Source organism: Monodon monoceros, unplaced genomic scaffold (genome assembly GCF_005190385.1).
Source record: "Monodon monoceros isolate NGI ecotype Baffin Bay Population unplaced genomic scaffold, NGI_Narwhal_1 Super_Scaffold_14, whole genome shotgun sequence".
Lineage (NCBI taxonomy): Eukaryota > Metazoa > Chordata > Mammalia > Artiodactyla > Monodontidae > Monodon > Monodon monoceros.
The window spans coordinates 39,736,108-39,756,398 of NW_021703770.1; the positions used below are offsets into that span (position 1 = coordinate 39,736,108).

At 42.1% G+C, this 20,291-nt stretch overlaps 1 pseudogene; it reads left to right on the forward strand.

Moving 5' to 3' along the window:
* Positions 1-12,223: 12,223 nt before the first annotated feature.
* Positions 12,224-20,291, forward strand: part of LOC114895329 — a 182,534-nt pseudogene continuing 174,466 nt past the window's right edge.

The following is a 20,291-nucleotide window of genomic DNA, read 5'->3' on the forward strand; positions in this document are numbered from 1 at the left end:
TACATTCCTGGGATAAACCCCACTTGATCCTGGTGTATGATCCTTTTAATGTGCTGTTGGATTCTGTTTGCTAGTATTTTGTTGAGGATTTTTGCATCTATGTTCATCAGTGATATTGTTCTGTAGTTTTCTTTCTTTGTGAAAACTTTGTCTGGTTTTGGTATCAGGGTGATGGTGGCCTCGTAGAATGAGTTTAGGAGTATTCCTCCCTCTGCTGTATTTTGGAAGAGTTTGAGAAGGATATGTGTTAGCTCTTCTCTAAATGCTTGGTAGAATTTGCCTGTGAAGCCCTCTGGTCCTGGGCTTTTGTTTGTTGGAAGATTTTTAATCACAGTCTCAATTTCAGTGCTTGTGATTGGTCTGTTTATCTTTTCTCTTTCTTCCTGGTTCAGTCTCAGAAGGTTGTGCTTTCTTAAGAATTTGTCCATTTCTTCCAGGTTGTCCATTTTACTGGCATATGGTTGCTTGTAGTAATCTCTCATGTTCCTTTGTATTTCTGCAGTGTCAGTTGTTATTTCTCCTTTTTCATTTCTAAATCTATTGATTTGAGGCTTCTCCCTTTTTTCTTGATGAGTCTGGCTAGTGGTTTATCAATTTTGTTTATCTTTTCAAAGAACCAGCATTTAGTTTTATTGATTTTTGCTATTGTTTTCTTCATTTCTTTTTCATTTATTTCTGATCTGATCTTTATGATTTCTTTCCTTGTGCTAACTTTGAGGGGTTTTTTGTTCTTCTTTCTCTAATTATTTAGGTGTAAGTTTAGGTTGTTTATTTGAGATGTTTGTTGTTTCTTGAGGTAGGATTGGATTGCTACACACTTCCCTCTTTGAACTGCTTTTGCTGATCCCAAAGGTTTTGGGTCGTGCTGTTTTCACTGCCATGTGTTTCTAGATATTTTTTTGATTTCCTCTTTAATTTCTTCAGTCATCTCTTAGTTATTAAGTCGTGTATTGTTTAGCCTCCATGATTTTGTATTTTTTACAGGTGTTTTCATGTAATTGATATCTAGTCTTATAACCTTTGTGGTCGGAAAAGATAATTGATACAATTTCAATTTTCTTAAATTTACCAAGGCTTGATTGTGACCTAGAATATGATTTATCCTGGAGAATGTTCCATGAGCACTTGAGAAGAAAGTGTATTGTGTTGTTTTTGGATGGAATGTCCTATAAATATCGATTAAGTACATCTTGTTTAATGTATTATGTAAAGCTTTTGTTTCCTTATTTATTTTCATTTTGGATGATCTATTCATTAGTGAAAGTGGGGTGTTAAAGGTCCTTACTATGATTGTGTTACTGTTGATATCCCCTTTTATGGCTGTTAGCATTTCCCTTATGTATTGAGATGATCCTATGTTGAGTGCATAAATATTTACAATCGTTATATCTTCTTGGATTGATCCCTTGATCATTGTGTAGTGTCCTTCTTTGTCTCATGTAATAGTCTTTATTTTAAAGTCTATGATTTATGATATGAGAATTGCTACTCCAGCTTTCTTTTGATTTCCATTTGCATTGAATATCTTTTTCCATCCCCTCACTTTCAATCTGTATGTGCCCCTAGGACTGAAGTGGGTCTCTTGTAGACAGCATATATACCTGTCTTGTTTTTGATTCCTTCAGCCAGTCTATGTCTTTTGGCTAGAGCATATAATACAATTACATTTAAGGTAGTTATAAATATATATGTTCCTATTACCATTTTCTTAAGTGTTTTGCGTTTGTTATTGTAGGTCTTTCCCTTCTCTTGTGTTTCCTGCCTAGAGAAGTTCTTTCGCATTTGTTGTAAAGCTGGTTTGGTGGTGCTGAATTCTCTTAGCTTTTGCTTGTCTGCAAGGGTTTTAGTTTCTCTGTCAAATCTGAATGAGATCCTTGCTCAGTAGAGTAATCTTGGTTGTAAGCTTTTCCTTTTCATCACTTTAAATATGTCTTGCCACTCCCTTCTGGCTTGCAGAGTTTCTGCTGAAAGATCAGCTGTTAACCTTATGGGGATTCCTTTGTATGTTATTTGTTGTTTTTCCCTTGCTGCTCTTAATGTTTTTCTTTGTATTTAATTTTTGATAGTTTGATTAATATGTGTCTTGGCACATGTTTCTCCTTGGATTTATCCTGTATGGGACTTTCTGCACTTCCTGCACTTGATTGACTATTTCCTTTCCCACATTGGGGAAGTTTTCAACTATAATCTCTTCAAATATTTTCTCAGTCCCTTTCTTTCTCTCTTCTTCTTCTGGGACCCCTATAATTAGAATGTTGGTGCATTTATTTTTGTCCCAGAGGTCTCTGATACTGTCCTCAATTCTTTTCATTCTTTTTTCTTTATTCTGCTGTGCAGTAGTTATTTGCACTATTTTATTTTCCAGGTCACTTATCCGTTCTTCTGCCTCAGTTATTCTGCTATTGATTCCTTCTATAGAATTTTTAATTTCATTTATTGTGTTGTTCATTGTTGCTTGTTTCATCTTTAGTTCTTCTAGGTCCTTGTTACACGTTTCTTTTATTCTCTCCATACTATCTCCAAGATTTTGGATCATGTTTACTATCATTACTCTGATTTCTTTTTCAGGTAGACTGCCTATTTCCTCTTCATTTGTTTGGTTTGGTGGGTTTTTACCTTCCTCCTTCATCTGCTGTGTGTTTCTCTGTCTTCTCATTTTGCTTAACTTACTGTGTTTAGGGTCTCCTTTTCACAGTCTGCAGGGGCTGCATGTTCGTATTTCCTGTTGTGTTTGGTGTCTGCCCCCCAGTGGCTACGTTTGTTCAGTGGGTTGTGAGATTTCCTAGTGGAGGGGACTGGTGCCTGTGTTCTGGTGGATGAGGCTGGACCTTGTCTTTCTGGTGTACAGGACAGTGTCTGGTGTTGTATTTTGGGGTGTCTGTGACCTTATGATTTTAGGCAGCCTCTCTGCTAATGAGTGGGGTTGTGTACCTGTCTTGCTAGTTGTTTGGCATAGGGTATCTAGCACTGTAGCTTGCTGGTTTTTGAGTGGAGCTGGTCTTAGCGTTGAGATGGAGATCTTTGGGAGAGCTTTTGCTGTTTGATATTATGTTGAGACAGGAGGTTTTTGGTAGACCAATGTGCTGAACTCAGCTCTCCCATCTCAGAGGCACAGGCCTGACACCTGGCCAGAGCACCAAGACCCTGTCAGCCACACGGCCAGGTACATGGGGAGTTTCTTGCCTTTTGGGAAGTCTGAGGTCTTCTACCTGTGGTCAGTAGGTGTTTTGTAGGAGTTGTTCCACATGTAGGTGTATTTCTGATGTATTAGTGGGGAGGAAGGTGATGTCCACATCTTACTCCTCCGCCATCTTGAAGGTCTCTGTTTTGTCTTTTAAAACATAGAGTACTTTATCTGAAGATTTATTTTTTACAAATACAGTAGAAGCAATGTGTAAGAGACTAAAGCTTACTTCATCAGGGTGAGGTCTAAGAAAAGCCATAGAAGAAGGAATCTAACCAATAAGCATTTTAATAGTGGGTAGTCCTGCTGCGATCAGAGAGTGGTTTGTAGAAAGAAGTTGGATGGTTATAATTAGTGGTGGATGCAAATGGTTAAGGCAAGGAAGTTTTCTTTCATACAGCAGTGAAAGCCATTCTTGCTATGAAATAACATCACTTCTGCTGAAATAAACTCCACAGTGTTAGTCTCAGGCTGGTGATTAGAGAACCTAATTCTTGTGACACTTCTCAACCAAGGAGTACTAAAGCTCTTGACATAGTGCGGATGTTCAAGGTTGCCTGTGGCTTTACAGGCTTGCAGTGATATACTGCTGGGCTCTGTTAGGTCCTAGAATTGGTTACTGGCTTTTAGAGGGATTTCAGTTTAAATTTGGAATCTCCAAGCCAAGAACGGGACCCTTTTTCTGCTATTCATTATAAAATAAACAAGTCTTCAATTAAGCCATCTCCTTTGTCAGAACCTATGGGGCAGGTAGCCCATCAATGAAGGCATCATTTCTTGTAGATGAAGGGCGGGTAACAATAGGATGCTACTTTACAGTATTTTATAAACACTTAGATGAAATTACCCTATGATTTGTACTTGGAAGTAACAAATTCAATATTTTGGGTGCATGTACTAGAATCAGTTGCTTCATGAATTCTAATGGGGGTGTGAGAAAAGAGTTGTGCAGTGCTCCAGCCTGTGGCTTCAGCTGGACGCGTCCGTGGGGGAGTCTGACTCTGATGTATCTAAAGGAGACACTTTCTAAAGCCAACCTTGAAGGTAGAAAATAGAATGCAAGTGGTGGTGGTGGGACTTGAGGAAAATGCTTTCTCTTGGGATCTGGAAAGGAGATGCCAGAGAAGATAGGACTCAAGGTTTGAAAAAATGGGGTGAGCTAAGAGGCATCCTAAATGAGTTTCTAGATTGTTTGGTTAAAATGGTCCCTGATTTTTTTTTTTTTAACAAAAACACCTCTGAGGATCCCTAAAGCAAACTTATGTATATCACATTAAAAATATGCCTATTAAATTGTTTTCCAACTCATGATATCCTAGATGAATCAAGTCCACAAGACCTTTCAAGTGATCAGTATAACCTTATAGAAATAGCTAGACTCATAGGAAGTTTTGATTTTGAGATTTAATGAGTATTTCAATGAACGAGGGCAATTAATTTTATTTCTTTCAGAAATTTAAAAAAGTGTGTATATGTGTATTTTCTTTTAGGGAAATGGCCAGAAACCTTATTGAAAAATAGAGGGAGTACAAGATGGCTTATACCTTCTTGTGACCAAGGGCAAGTCACTTCACTTCTTTGGTCCTCAATTACTTTATTCATAAAATGAGAGAACTGATGTAGGTTCTTGGATGTGTATAGGTACTTATAAAATAAATGATGCTGCTTGTGTGTAAATACTCTTTTAATGTGCATGGACTGTTGCTTATCTTTTTCAGTAACCATTATGAGGTGGGCACTTAGCTGGTGGAGTGGAGGAGGAATGTGGAGCAGGGATGAGGGTAAGCTGATGCAGGAAGGGGAGCCTTGTGCGGATTGATGACGGCTGTGCACCGTGAGCTGAGGAGTGCGCCCGTGGCCCCAAAGATTAAAGCAAAGAAGGGAAAGCTAGACAAGTGGACAGTTCCCAATCTATTAAATCTCATCAGCTAACAATATTTCAAAAACAATGTTTGGGGATTGACAATCATATTTTGTAAAGATATTAAAAAATCTAGTATGATGTGTTACCTTCATTTTGTGAATAAAATGACATTCACATCTGTGTATATAGGAAGTGTATATTATCAGAAAAAAAAATCCAGTTCTTTAAATTCAAATTTATCTTTGGAAAACTCATCCCATCATCCTTATTCTCCTCATTTTTCCTTGGACTGGTAAAAAATGTCATCCTAATGGTCACAGGTCCTAGGACCAGCATTTAGAAATCAATGAGTGTTTCCAGAATTCATTCTATGATCCCTGTTTGTATTTTCTGGGAGAGAACTAGTAAATGAGTGCTCTCCTAGGCTTAAAATCCTGAGAGTCTATGTTTAGTGGTTCTAGTGATGCAGGGATTGAAGGGGGAGAACAACTCTTTGTCACCTTCTTGGGGGACCAGCGAGCGGCTCTGTATGTGGGAAGGGCAGGCAGGAGCACATGTGTCTTTGGAAACCGTGGCAAGCACTGAGATGGAACCTCCGTAACCCTGCTGGGATGATCATCTTTAGATCGAGTTTTACAATTAGAATGGTATGAATAACATAAATAAACTGATGGTGACTTACCTTGCTTTTTAGTTTCATTTCCTGGAGTTTTATGACTTGACTTTTGTGAGAATCTCTATTATCAGTCGGCAGGTAGTCTACCCATCTCAAATTATTTGTTGATTGTCTGAGAAATAATTTTTCCCGAAGGAAGTCTAGCACTGACATAATACTGATTTAATTATTAAACAATTCTGCTTATTTTCCACAGCCTTTTGGCCATATGTAGCCTTTTGGTGTTCTGAGGATGCTCCTAGCACTGCGGTGGTGCTGTCCGCGTCAATCAGTGTACCCTCAATGGGAAAGCCTGTTTTCAGGGGACTCAGTTTCCCCCTTTGTGTTGGAGGGTGATCATAGTGAGATAGTCATCTCCTGAAGGCAGAGATAAGAGCATCCGTCTGTTGCCCTGTCATGATTCCCTGACATAACTGTGCTCACCACCAATGTATATTTAGACCAGGAGCTTCCCACTATCTGAAGCAAAAATTTCTTGTTGCAAAGCTGCAGTATGTATATTGGCAAATAATCAACGTCCCTTAAGAGGAAACTAGAAGGCACCTTGGATTATTTCTGTTAGAGCATGTGAGTCCTCTAAGCTATGGCATTTTTCTGGTCAGTCTGATTGGCAGGCAGGAGGCCAAAGTTAGCATTGACCCAGAGGCCACCACAGTGGGGAGAGGGTAAGTAGGGGATGTGTCTCCCTTGTTTAGAGTCACACAGGGACCTTAAAATATACCCTTCTGGTGTTTAGACCAGGTTACTCTTTCCTTCAAGGAGGTATGTTAAGTTCCTTCTACTCATCTCCTACTGAATGTTATATATAACTGAACTTAATTTTTATTTTTTAAGTTCTGGTAATGAAGTAGCTTTGAAGACTAGTCTCTTTGTTTTGTGAAGACAGGTGCCTTTAAAGATGGGAAGGGGCCTGGAATAGGTTGAAAAGGTAGCAGCCTGGAGAGTGATGTGTGAGTGACTCTTCGGGCAGGACTTCTTGTCATTCTCCTCTTCCTGTAAACACAGAGACTCAGCTTCATGGGAAACCAGCACTCTGCCCACGAAACATCTTCATCCTGCCATTCTCTAGGTCTCAATCAATGAAGCCATATAATTTCAACCATCCACAGTACAAAATTTAACCCAGGTTTCCCTGGTGGCGCAGTGGTTGAGAGTCCGCCTGCTGATGCAGGGGACGCGGGTTCGTACCACGGTCCGGGAAGATCCCACATGCCGCAGAGCGGCTGGGCCTGTGAGCCATGGCCTCTGAGCCTGCGCGTCCGGAGCCTGTGCTCCGCAACGGGAGAGGCCACAACAGTGAGAGACCGCAAACCGCAAAAAAAAAAAAAAAAAAAATTTAACCCATTAAAAAACTTTATCAATGCTCTTGACTTTTCATTTTTAATCAGTTACTGGGGGGGTGGTTCTCTAAATAGTTCTCTCCATCCTCATCATGATTACTTAATCCAGACCCCCATATCTTCCTGCCTGGACTTGGGCATGGTCCTCCTGGTTGCTTCCTTGGACTCAGTCTCTCAGCCCTTCCAATCCATTGTGTGTGCTTGTTTGGGGACTCATCCTTCCTTTACCCCCACTCACATCATCACCTCCCTGTCTTAACCAGTACCCAGTGCATCGAGTCTCAGCTCTACTGATTGAGCTTCCCCAGGATTCACCTGCTCCACACAAATTTATTGAGCACCAACAGTGCATCCAGCATGGTGCCAGGACCTGGATATAGGAAAAAGATAAAAGCCCCACTTTTGAAGAGCATTGGTTCTTGTTGAGAGAAAGTGTAGGGGAAGTTCCGGAGTCAGGGAAGCCTTTGCCAAGGAGGTGACCTTGGAACCTGGTCTTCAGGGAGTGGAATTCATCAGAACAAAGGGATTTCCAAGGAAGAGGAACTGTGAAGAGAGATGAAAGGTACCCGTTTGAGAGGTGGCATGAATTCTGAAGTTAGCGCAGGATGGCTTGAGGGTGGGCGCTGGTAACTTGGCAGGAAGGAGGAGGTGTGGGCTGCACCCAGGCCTCCTCACCGTGGTCTCGCTCTCCCCAGTCAGCAGAGAGCCCGCCTCCGGCTGGGCCTGCCTCGTGCCGTCTTGCTTCTTTCCCAACCGGGCCCTCACTTGCATGTTCCCCTCACTTGACCTGACAAGTCATGTCATGTCATGGAAACATGACATTTCCTCAGATCTTTCTATCTTTTAAGGTGCAGTTATTGTGCCACTTGCTCTAAGGAGACTTCCTAGACTTCTTGGGCCCTCTTTATAGTGCCCTCTGTTTCTAAACTTTTTTGTGTGGTAAAGTTACATAATATAAAATTTACCGTTTAAATTATTTTTTAGTGTACATGTAATGTGGCATTAAATACGTTTGCACTGTTGTGCAACCATCACCACCATCTCTAGAAATTTTTCATCTTCCCCAAATTGAAACTCTATACCCCATCTCTCCAGCTCCTGGAAGCCACCTTGTTACTTTCTGTTTCCATAAATTTGACTTCTCTAGGTACCTCATGTAAGTGGAATCATACAATATTTGTGCTCTTGTGACTGACTTCTTTCATGTAGCATAATGTCTTCAGGTTTCATCCATGTTGTAGCATACATCAGAATTTCATTCCTTTTTAAGGCTGAGTAAAACTCCATTATATGTATGTACCACCTTTGTTTACCTATTCACCTGTCAGTGGACACTTGGGTTTCTTCCGCATTCTGGCTGTTGTGAATGATGCTGCTTTTAACGTGGATGTATAGTGTTTGAGTCCCTGTGTTCACTTCTTTGGGGAGTGTTTCTCTGCTTAAAAAATTATTTTAGTCTGTACACAATTTGGCATGAAATAACTTCTTATTTATTACTGATATTATTTTATAATACTTTGAACACCTACTAAATGGTATGGAATAGGCACTTCATGTAGAGAAACAATCAGAGCCACTAACGTTTACTGAGCACTTATGATGTACCAAGTACTCTTCTGCATGTTTTGCATGTAGTAACACATTTAATCCTCAGAATAACCTTAGGAGAAGAACACTTATAGTCCCCATTTTACAGACTGAGGAAACGGAGGCACTGAATAGTTATGTAACTTACCCAAGGGCATGTAGCAAGTAAGAGGTATATGTTATGAACTCTCACAGCAACTCAGAGAAGCAAATATTACCATTTTCACTTATTCTGATGAGAAAATTATTGCTGTCAGAAATTGTCACACCTAATACCACACAGTTAAGAAGCAGCAGAATTCAGATATAACCCTGGTTTACCTGACTCCAATTCCCATGCTCTGCAGTGTATTTTATTTTATTTTACTTTAAAACCAGATTGCACATTCTTGTGAAGAGAAAACATCTTTCTGATTACTGCACATTTCTAAGTACATAATCAGTGATCACTAAATATTTGTTTTCTTATTGTTAGGTTAATAAGTGGATGAATGTGTAGGATTTAAGGAAAGGATATCATAGTTTTGAGTGGAGACTTGAGTTTGAGGAAAAGGGAATGGGAAGAAATCATTTAAAACAATAACAAAGAAATTAATGCTCAATAACCATTGTTTTTCCAAATCTGTAAGTAGGTCATAATACATGGAATGCAGCGTTACATATGCTGTGTCCCATGAAAAACAGTTATTGACGATTCACAGAGTTACACTGCTCTTGTGAATTGTTCAAATTTGCTGGTAAGATGAGAAGCCCCAGACTCCCACCAGGCTGCTGTCTCTGCTCCTGCCATGGAGGAGCCTTTTCTGTGAAGAGGGGAGAGCTTGGGGGAAGCCAGGCTGGGAGGGGATGGCTGACAGGGAGAGTCAGGATGGATGGATGAGGATGGATGGCCCCAGTGGGAGGAGGGCACGCGTGAATTGAGAAGTAGGATCCATCCATTATATAAAAGTAAACAATAAGCAACTTTTGAATCATGGTGCTGCATTTCCTTCTGGGATTCAAATGACTGCACAAACCACTTGAGCTTCATTTTTATGGTTTATGAAGCTCAAGGGAATTATATGCTCATAATTTGTAGTTGCTGGTTCCACGTAGTGTTTATGGCTCCGTATGCTATGTATGATGATATCGTGTGCATGCCTGTACACAGGCTTTAATTAATGACCTAGAGATTATCCTTGGCCTGACTTATTGATGTCTCTGTGTTGGAAAACATGTGCTCACATGCTGAAAAATAAGAGCAGCTTAGGGCCAAGAGCAGGAGCCTTGGAATTTGGAGTGAAATTTCATGCCACTCCATGCTTTTACCAGCTGCAGATTCAGTCTTTGGAATTCTTCATGTGTTGTGCACCTTTCCAGCTCATCCTCTAAGCTTCTGCAATAAGTGAATCAATTAAAAGTTGAATTAGATTCTAATTCCCTTTGAATCTGTTCTTTCCTGTATTTTTTGGAGAGTGCAATGGATATAAAAGTTACAATTGTTTTTTTAGTTATTCTTTCTTTGAGAAGCAGTGAGTCTTCTCCATCTTCTGCAGTTCGGGGCGTGTGGTGTCCTGCCGTGGACTCATGTAACAATGTTTTTTGGGCCCCGTGTGTGAAGAGGGAAGGTCGGGGCACAGGTTGCAATTTTATTAACTTTTTTCTTTAGAGTAGCTCTGCTAAAATTAGATTTTAGAGTGTTAAAGTGACTTAGATTCAGTTCAGTGATTTTCAAACTTTAAAAAATTTAGAGATCCTTTCTTTAAGTAAAAGCAAGTGTAGAAGCCAACAGACAAAACAGATAAACAAGCAGTTGTCCTTGTCCCTTTGGCCAGGTGAGAGGCAGTGTGTGCCGTGGTTACAAGTATGAACTGTGGCATTAGACTGCTTGGGTTCAGGTCCCAACTTGTCCCACTTACTTAGAAGGGCAAGTTACTTAATCCTCTTTTGCCTCAGTTTATCCATCTATAAAATGGGGGTGATAAGAATAAAACTTTTCTCATGGGGTTGTTGATATAAGTTAAATGCTTAGGCTGTTCCTTGCATGTGGTACTATCAGCTACTGCTATTATTATTTAACCTGCTCAAGGCTCAGTGAAGTAGCCTGAAAACCTCTGAGTTCTTCAAATACGTATTGAATACCTGCCATATGCCAGGCACAGGTCTAGCTGCTGGGGGGAAGGTGGTGAACAAAACAAAGTCTGCTTTTCTGGCTCTTACATGCTGGTGGTTTAGCCCAGGGGTTGGCAGACTTTTTCTGTAAAGGTTCGGGTGTGTAAGTGTTTTAGGCTCTGCAGACTGTACTGTCTCCGTCATCACTGCTCAGCTCTGCAGCTGTGGCATTAAGCAGCCCTAGACAATATGTAAATGAACGGGCGAGGTTGTGTTCTAATAAAACTTTGTTTATAAAAACAGGGAAGTGGGCTGGATCTGGCCCGAGGGCAGAGGTTTGCCTCTTCCTGATCTAACCTAACCTCTCCTTTTATAAACAAGAAAATTGAAGCCCAGGTCACACAGTAGTGGCAAAATCAAAACTAAAATCCTGTTTCAGACACCCTGTGCTGTATTCTTCCATTCTGCCATGCTCTCTGGTGCACTGGTTCTGTGAGGGCCCAGTCTTCTCCCCTCCTATCTTCTATTAAACTGCACAGTGAGCTGGGCGAAGAAAAGGGTGGCCAGGAGTCTTCCCAGCAGATCCTGTGATTTGCTTGCTTTTTTTATCTGTCTTTAGATTGGTGTATTCACTCATTCAACAAATACTTACCAGGTGCTTATTGTGTCCTAGGTACTGTTCTAAGACACAGTGGCTAGTGGTTAGCAAAGCACACAGAGATCCCTGCCCTCTTGGAGTTTCCATTCTAGAGGGAAGGAGGGTGACAGTAAGCAATACACACAACAAATAAGTAACTTATCAGATGATGAGGACGAACAGGAGTGTAGGCATAGGTTGTAGGGTTTCCTAGATGGTCAGAGTAGGCCTCGCAGAGAATGTGAAATTGTAACTGAACCAAACTTGGGTCTGCTCCCCCACATGCAGTAAAGACAATCTACTGACGCCAGGTTGCGGTGAAGGAAAGTGCAGCATTTATTGCAGGTGCCAAGCAAGGAGTCCAGGGTAGCTAGTGCTCAAAACACCCGAACTCCCCATGGGTTTCAGCAAAGAATTCTTAAAGGCAAGGTGGGGAGGGGCATCCCAGGGTATGTGATCAGCTCATGCACAACCCTCTGATTGGCTGATGGTGAAGTAACAGGGGTTAACATTATCAGTCTTTAGGCTCCAGGCTGGGGAGCCTGGGGGCTACATGTTCATGGTCATCAAGTGGTTAACATCTTCCATTTGGTGGGGGTTTTAGAATCTGTAAAACAACTCAGGAAACGTGCGTCAGATACTATTTTCTAGGCTACTTAAGAGAGGAGTTAAAGCAGAGGATATGGGGGAGGGGTCTGTCCCAGGAAGGCCCCATAGGGTCCTGCTCAGTTACAAAATTTGAGAAAAGCTTTGAGGGAGATGAGAACATCAGCAGAGCGAACCTGAGGCAAGAGCAAAAACTGCTAGAGCAAAGAGAGGGGTTCCTGTGAAGAGTGTTGGAAAAATGGCAAATAGGCCAGTGCAGCTGGAGAGGAGTGTGGAAGGGGGCGTAACAGGAGTGGAGGTGGGGTGGAGCAGAGACCATACTGTGTCCATGAGCCTGAGGGCAGTGGGAAGGCACTGCAGTATTCTGGACAGAGGACTGCCCTGCTCCAGGAGAATGGGCTCCCTCTGGCTGCTCTTGAGAATGGAGTAGAGAAGCAGACTGGGTAGGAGGACATGGCATCAATCCAGATGAGAGGTGATGTTGACTCAGGCCACAGGGATAATGATGGATGGAGAGAGAGAGGAGGTCAGATTCTGGAGATATATTTTGAATGTAGCACTGATAGCATTTCCAACATATTGAAGGTGGAGTATGAAGAATGAGAGGAATTAAAATGATCTTCTGCCTACAGTATTCATAGGATTCCTGAGCTGATCACACAGCCCAGGAACCTTCATTTATGTCTGGGAGAACTGAGGCCCAGGGAGGAAGAACTTTCCCTCGGTCGGGGCAGCTCTATCTCCCTTTTCTATTGACGGTCGTTTGTCTTCTTGTGTTTATCTTCTTCCTTCTTACCTGATGCCACAGAGCTAGGTGCCCCTCCCCTGGCCTTTCCCTGTCATTCTGTTTTTACTTACACCTGTCATGAAATGTCCCTCTATGTTTACTTGTTCCCCCCCATAGGTTAGCTCTCTGAGGCCTCCTAGCATAGTGCTTGATACATAGTAGGTGCTTAGTTAATAGTTGTTGTATGAAGAAATACATTTTTTGAAATAGTCTCCTCCAAATTTCCAGCCATTCTGAAGTCTCATTGTTGTCCTTTTATAGTTTTTCTTCTTTCACTGACTTTTCTTTCAGTGTTTTCTTTCTTTCTTTCATTTCTCATAGAATCTTAACTTGGATTTGCTTCATATTTTCTATTTTAAGAATTTCCCTTGGGCCTGTCACATTGAAAGGAAAAGTCCTTTGATTTTCGTTTTAAATTACATCTGTTAAACAGTAACACATCAGGCAATAAGGCATTTGATATTTTAAATCTCTACTTTTACTTTCTTTTTGTTCCTCAACAGGTCTCTTGGGGGCATTCAAGTTCAGAGTATCTTGAAATTCTGCCAAGACTGGGGCACAGTTGCTGTGGTGTGTATAATGCTTGAATGTGTGACGTGCAGCTGGATAATGCAGCGTTTACTCATGCCCAGAGTGTAATGCATCTGTCTACACCCGGTCCTCTCCTTTGCCATTACTCTTAGGTGAGCATGTGCTATAAAAACCACCAGGTGTCAACAATCTAGGCAACCAAGCCCTAACTAAATCTTCTCAGGATGGAGGTACACCTGCCGGAAGCATCTTCCAGAACTGCAAATTCATAAAACCCTTTGCTTTTAGCTGAATGATTGCTCCATGTCTTGAAAGCTACAAAAACACAACATCAGGTTAGAGTACATAATGGGTAAAATACCTGTTATCTACAGTGACTTGAAAGATATTTTTATTCTTTTTGCATATTATTTTTTGAGGGATATGTGAGTCTTTTTACTGTCTTAAAAGGGCTGTGAGCTAGCAATAGATTATTGGTTGCCACATTTTTGGCTTTATGATTCATTGATCATAGTCTCATTCTTTGGAGTTCAATGATGAAATAATAGATAATATTTATAGCCTAGCACCATGCTAAGTATCCTACATGCGTTCTTTAATTCTCACAACCCTACGGTAGGTGCTATTATTATTATTATTCCCATTTTACATTTGGGGCATGAAGTTAAGTAACTGACTCCATGACAATATCTGTGGAGCCCAGGGCATACTTGTTCTTACCAAATGGTATTTGCTTATCTGTAGCTCTGTGGTATGATGCTGGCTCATGTTCAGTTTTTCCTCATTTCGATTTTAAATTATGATCGTTTTGGGGATGCAGGGTAAATCTCAATAAGCCTTAATGTTAATTTGTGTTTCATTTGGTGTATATTTTATAAAAATTTCCAACTTTTATATACCACTATAGCATTTACAAAATGCTTTTACAAATAATATCTCCCTTAATTTTAGTGTTCTTCGGACTCTTATTCTTCTATCATCAGAGTCATACTGATCATCTTAAATGCAGAGAAAAGCTTCCCTGTCCTTTCTTTTCCCTTTTAATTCCCCCCAAATCCCACCTCTCCTCACATCTGTTGCTTCACAGTATTCAAAATAATTTCGTATCTATTCTCCCATCGAATCCTCAAACCAGTCATCTGAGGTAGATGGTATTTTCCCTATTTTTCTGCCGAAGAAATTGAGTCTTAGAGAAGTGATTTGGCTGTCAGAGAGATGAGGCAGAAGGGAAATCAGAGAGATTCGAAGTCTGGGAAAGATTCAGCCCACCATTTGCTGGCTTTGAAGATGAAGGGCCCCAAGCCTGGGAAGATGAGCAGTCTCTAGAAGCCGAGACCAACCCCTGGCCAACAGCTGGCAAGGAAACAGGGACCTTAGTCCTACAACCTCAGGGACCTGACTTCTCCCCTAGTACCTCCAGAGAGGAACACAGCCCTGCAGACACCTTGATTTTCAGCCTTGTGAGACACTTAGAGAGAACCAACTGAGCCATGCTGTGCCCGGACTCCTGACTCATGGAGCCATGAGAAAATAAATGTGTAGTTTTAAGCTACTGAATTTGTGGTAGTCTATTACAGTGACAATAGAATACAAATACAGTCACAAAAGCTGTTCTATACTATTTCCACTGGCTTCCTGGGACAGCACCCAGCACTGTGGTTTCTAAAAGTGAGAGGACCATCCACTCCAGGTATGCACAAGATGATCCACTTAGGTAAAGAAAAAAAAACTCAACTCTTAAATTTACAGTTTTGTAGTTTTTATAATGTAATTAATGTATTGGTATAGCAGAATATTTATAATGCATATATTGTGTTGTCTGCTCAACTGTTTTTTGCTGATAGGGTTACATGATCAAAAAAGCATGTTGAGCAGTGACCTAGTGGAGTGGGGAGCAGAATGTCAAGTCAGCATGTCTAGTGGTAAGCTCACTGTATTTGGAGCTGGAGCGATTGATTTTGTTTCCACCTATGATGGAAATTAGCCTGGTGGCTTTGGTTAAGCCACTTTACATCTGTGGCTCACATTTCCCCATGGGACCTGAGGGAGATTACTTGAGCTTCCTTGAGAGTATAGGGATGCCACGTTGATGTCCAATCAGCAACTACCATCTCTGAACCATGTCTTTGTTCTGACTGAGGAAAAAGAAACTTAGACCAAAAATACAGGTTTTACTGAGTTGGCTTTTTGTTTGGACAAATTGATCACTGTGTTTGACAGAGTTTACTTACTGCAGTAAGCTACTTCTGGACAGGTATTTTTTCTGATTCACTTCTCAGGTCTTCCAACCTCTAATCTGGTACTTTGCACCAGATTAATAATAAGATTTTGCAGAATCAATGTGTGGACTTAATTAGGTAAAATAAAAAAGTTAAAAAGAAGCAGTAACAACATAATTATAGTGATATATCTTAGTTATTACCAGGGCCCAGGTTGCCTGACTGCTTCCATTAGGACACAGCATTTCAAGGAGACTGGCAGTAAAATTGATGTCACTAGAGACATTCCAACAGGACTGTCAGCTAGCTCCATGTAAGTAGTACATATCATGTGCCAGATGTTATTCTAAGTACTTTCTATTTCTATTTCTATACTAACTCAATGTTCACAATAACAATATTGGTTTTGTACTAATATTTTAGTTACAAGTGGGTAAAGCAAGGCACAGAGAGGTTAAAGAACCTACCAGAGGTCACACAACTATTGATAGTAATTGGCAGAGCAGGTATCCAAACCCAGCAGGATGGATTCAGAGTCTGTGCCCATCACCACTATGCTCTGTTGCTTCTCCATGGTACGAGGTTGTGAGGTAGGCTTAGAAGGACTCTTCTTCTGAGTTCTTCAAGCATAGGTATTCTTAAATTCCTAACCCATCAGGAATTGAGGACCACCTTCCTTCCCCAAGGACTCAGAGCACGAGAGCAGAATGGGAGAGCCCAGCGTGGGGTGTCTAGGGTGTTGCTATGGAGATGAGTAGCAGGGAGAGCATGGCTCAAAGAGCTCTCTGGCCTTGGGAAAATTAAGCTTTCTGAGCCACAGTTTCCTCATATGTCAACATGGAGCTGACAAACCTACTGGCTGAGGCTATAGAGGATGAAATGAAATAATGGGTGTATAGCATTGCTTTGGGCATGGAACACAGCAGTGCTTCATGAGACTTTGTTGAACAGCCCTGTGCCCAAAAGGTGTTAACACACAGGAAAGAGGATACATCCCGCTACCTACGGCACATCTTTGACTACGTGGAACTCCAGTGCACTGTGTCCCGAGCCTGTCCCATGATCTCCTGCTTCCATTCTGACCTGCCTGTCTTCCTGTGTTCTGAACCCTTCCACAACTTCACCATCCCCCAGCATCCTAGGTTGGAAACCTCACCTGTATGCAAACAGCTGCAGAGCTTTGTTGAGTCTGCCTCTCTAAAGTCAGCAGGACCCATCTTCCTCTTTGTTTCTTTATGGCTAAGGATTTAGCTTAGGTCATCGTCAGTAGGCTTGGATTATAGGCACAGCCTCTTAACCCATCTTCCCATCTCCATGTTGCTGCTGGTTATCTGTCCAAAACACAAGCCAAAATATTGCTTCCCCACGAAAACCTCTTTTTACCTTTGTACTGCTTTTAGTGAGACTGTATAATCTGGACCCTTTCATGGTCACATCCCGTCCAGGAACAAGATGTGCACTTGGCAGAAGTGCCTTGTGTTCCCTAAGGAGTACATGAGTGTGATGGTGGTGGCTGGATGTGGTGCGTCAGCAACTGGGTAAGGGAGCCACCAGCACTGGGGTTGCTTAGAATAACTAGTCAAAGATAGAGGGTGACTAGCTGCAGTCTTGGCCAGGGCCATTGATTTCTCCTTCCTTTCCACTTTCCACCTTTTGAATGCTTCATTGTCACCAACTCTCCCACCAAAGTATATACAAGAAGAATTAAAAAAAGCCTTTGAGAATTTGCAGATACCTGGGAAGGGCTCTGGAGACAATCTGCATATCCAGAATCTGGGAAATACTGTATATATAAGCGTTGGTTTCTAAATACACAGTTTGTAGGCCTGAGATCTTTGTGGTCACTAGGCTATAATTTTTGTGTGTGTGTGTGTGGAACGCGGGCCTCTCACTGTTGTGGCCTCTCCCGTTATGGAGCACAGGCTCCGGACGCGCAGGCTCAGCGGCCATGGCTCACGGGCCCAGCCGCTCCGTGGCATGTGGGATCTTCCCGAACCGGGACACGAACCCATGTCCTCTGCATCGGCAGGCAGACTCTCAACCACTGTGCCACCAGGGAAGCCACCAGGGAAGCCCACTAGGCTATAATTTAATGCCCACGGCTGCTCCTTCTTACTCTTCATGTCCCTGCTCTAACTTTATCTCCTTTAGAGAGGCCTTTCTGTCTCCATTGCTCTCTCTTCCCTAACCCTGTTGATTTTCCTTCATGACACCTGACTTCTTTTCTTTTTTTTTTCACTACATATTTATTTGCTTTTCTGTTCTCTGTCTAGGATGTACAGGGATTTAGCACCTGGAAAAATACCTGACACATGTTAAAAGCCTGTTAAATATTTGGATTAAATGGATGAATGAATTATTGCAGAATTAAAAGTGAATATGGGAGAAGAGAGAGTTGGATATTTCCAAGATTTCTGCAGAGAGCAGCAGGGAGCTGGAAGGCAATCTACCTTGGGGTAACTCCCTCCCCTTGACAGCAAGAGGGAATTTAACTACTCAGGGAATAAAGTGAGCCTGAGTTGGGAGAAGCCTCCCCACCACTCTCTGTTTTATACACCTGTTGCCTGCCCATGGGGTCTCCCATCCTGTTGTTTGGAGGCTTAAGGACGAGCACCTGATTTGCCATCACCAAGCAGAGCAGCTGTGCTTTTCTCCCTTCCTCAGAGCATGGGGCCTCGCTGGGAGTGGGCCTACAGAAGTTTGGTGCCTGGGATGCTATTCCCTCCCTGGATAGTTGGGGAGCTGCCCAGAGCCTATTTGTCCACTCTGGGAGTAAGGTCCTGGAGGAGAAGCTCAGTAGTTTGGCTGAATAGCATAGCCTTTCTCAGTGAAACTCTCCAAGGAGTTTCTGCTCAGGCCTCCCAGGGTAGAGCAGTGATTTGCAGCAGTTTCAGGCCTCTTTATTTTCCAGTTTCATCTCTCCCCATTGATTTTGCCATTTGTGGCTTATAATGGAAATGAGGCTAGTGGGTACGGATGGAACAGTTACTAGACGCTTCTGTATTTTGTAGCTGGGGCACTCCTGGGGAATCAGCTGCGTGGGTATTTGCTTCCTTAACTCTTCTCTGAGTTTTACCAAGTCAGGGTCACCCGGAAGATGGTCATCAATTTGTCGATTTGTTCATATTGTACAACGTGAAGCGAGATGAAAGAATTAGGACCGCCCCCAACATAAAAACTTAAAGAACATAAGTGTATAAGTTGTGACCATTTATACTAATTTTATGAATACACTTTGCTAAAACAGGGTGGAAAATACATTACGTTTGAACAGCTTCCCTCTATCCAGTTCTTAGGGGGCAATAAAATGTTTATTTTGCTGCAGCTTGATCATGATGCTGGCGTCATAAAGAAGACTGGTATTTATTTTGCTTTAAGAAAACTCAAGATATATACGCTGATGTGTCATGTATGTAGAGGCCAGTCTGGAACACAGCTTTGATCCAAACAAGTAAGTGGTAAAGGCCTTGAAGATATGAAGCAAGAGACTCATGTCACTGCATGAAAGCCGGGGCCCCTCAGCACTTCTTATTCTTGATTCCCACTTAGCCTCAACATTTTCAGATGTCTTTTTTTTTTTTTTTTTTTTTTGCGGTACGCGGGCCTCTCACTGTTGTGGCCTCTCCCATTGTGGAGCACAGGCTCCAGACGCGCAGGCTCAGCGACCATGGCTCACGGGCCCAGCCACTCCGCGGCATGTGGGATCTTCCCGGACCGGGGCATGAACCCGCGTCCCCTGCATCGGCAGGCGGACTCTCAACCACTGCGCCACCAGGGAAGCCCTTCAGGTGTCTTTTGTCCCCAGCCCAGGGAAGCTAAGAAGCAGAAAACTGGAAGACGGCAGGGAAGTTGCAAGTCACAATCATACTAATGGAAGAGAAGAATGACAGCTGACAGCAAGGGAGGTGACAGCAAAGCTCAATCAGCAATGCAGGACTGCTGTGGACTAGCTCAGAATTGTTGGCTTTTGTCTGCAAGTCCAGGGCAGACCAAGTGGGGATTGCCTTTATGCACCACCCACAGGAAAGGGACATTGGAGGGAATGACTTAAGCTAGGAAGATGTGAATCTCTAAATGTTGTTCATAATTTTGCCAGATCAAAGAGCTCTGTCTGGGGAGGAAGCTGGGATAGGAAACTGGGCAAATGTTGCTTGGCTCAAGATAGATGCTGGAGGACCAAGAGTTGGTTTCCAAGGTAGGTGGGCACGAGTGCTAAAGAGAGGTGCTCTGAGCTCCATGTGGGTGGTCAGGTTGATTCAGAAACTAAATTAGAAGAGTTTAGGTTTTTGCTGACCAAGTTCCTTTCACATAACCTTAAAAAAAATCCGCTGCAGACTGGTACCTTCAAGATGTATGCTCTAGGGAGGGAGCACAATGATCTTGGGGTATGTGGTGTATGTAGTATACAATGCCTTTTTATCTAAATACAGAAAGAAATTAAGCTTTAGTTAAATAAATATTGACAGTGGCATTTGTGTGACACATAAATATACATATTTTGCGGGGATACACAAGTACAAAATGTCAAGTGTTTGAAAATGACTGGTCTACAGAATAATATGGCTCTATCAAGCAGTCTGCATGAATTCTTTCAATTTCTTGCCCCCAGTTGCCTCTGCACATTTATCTGTATCCATAGCCTCATTTCCCCCTTCACTCCTTTGGCTATGAAAGAGCTCTTTCAGTGGAAGAGATGGCCTTTCCTTCTTTCCGAAGGTGGTTCCTCCTCCTGCATTTAGGGTCCCAGTTCTACCAGTTAATTTTGAATA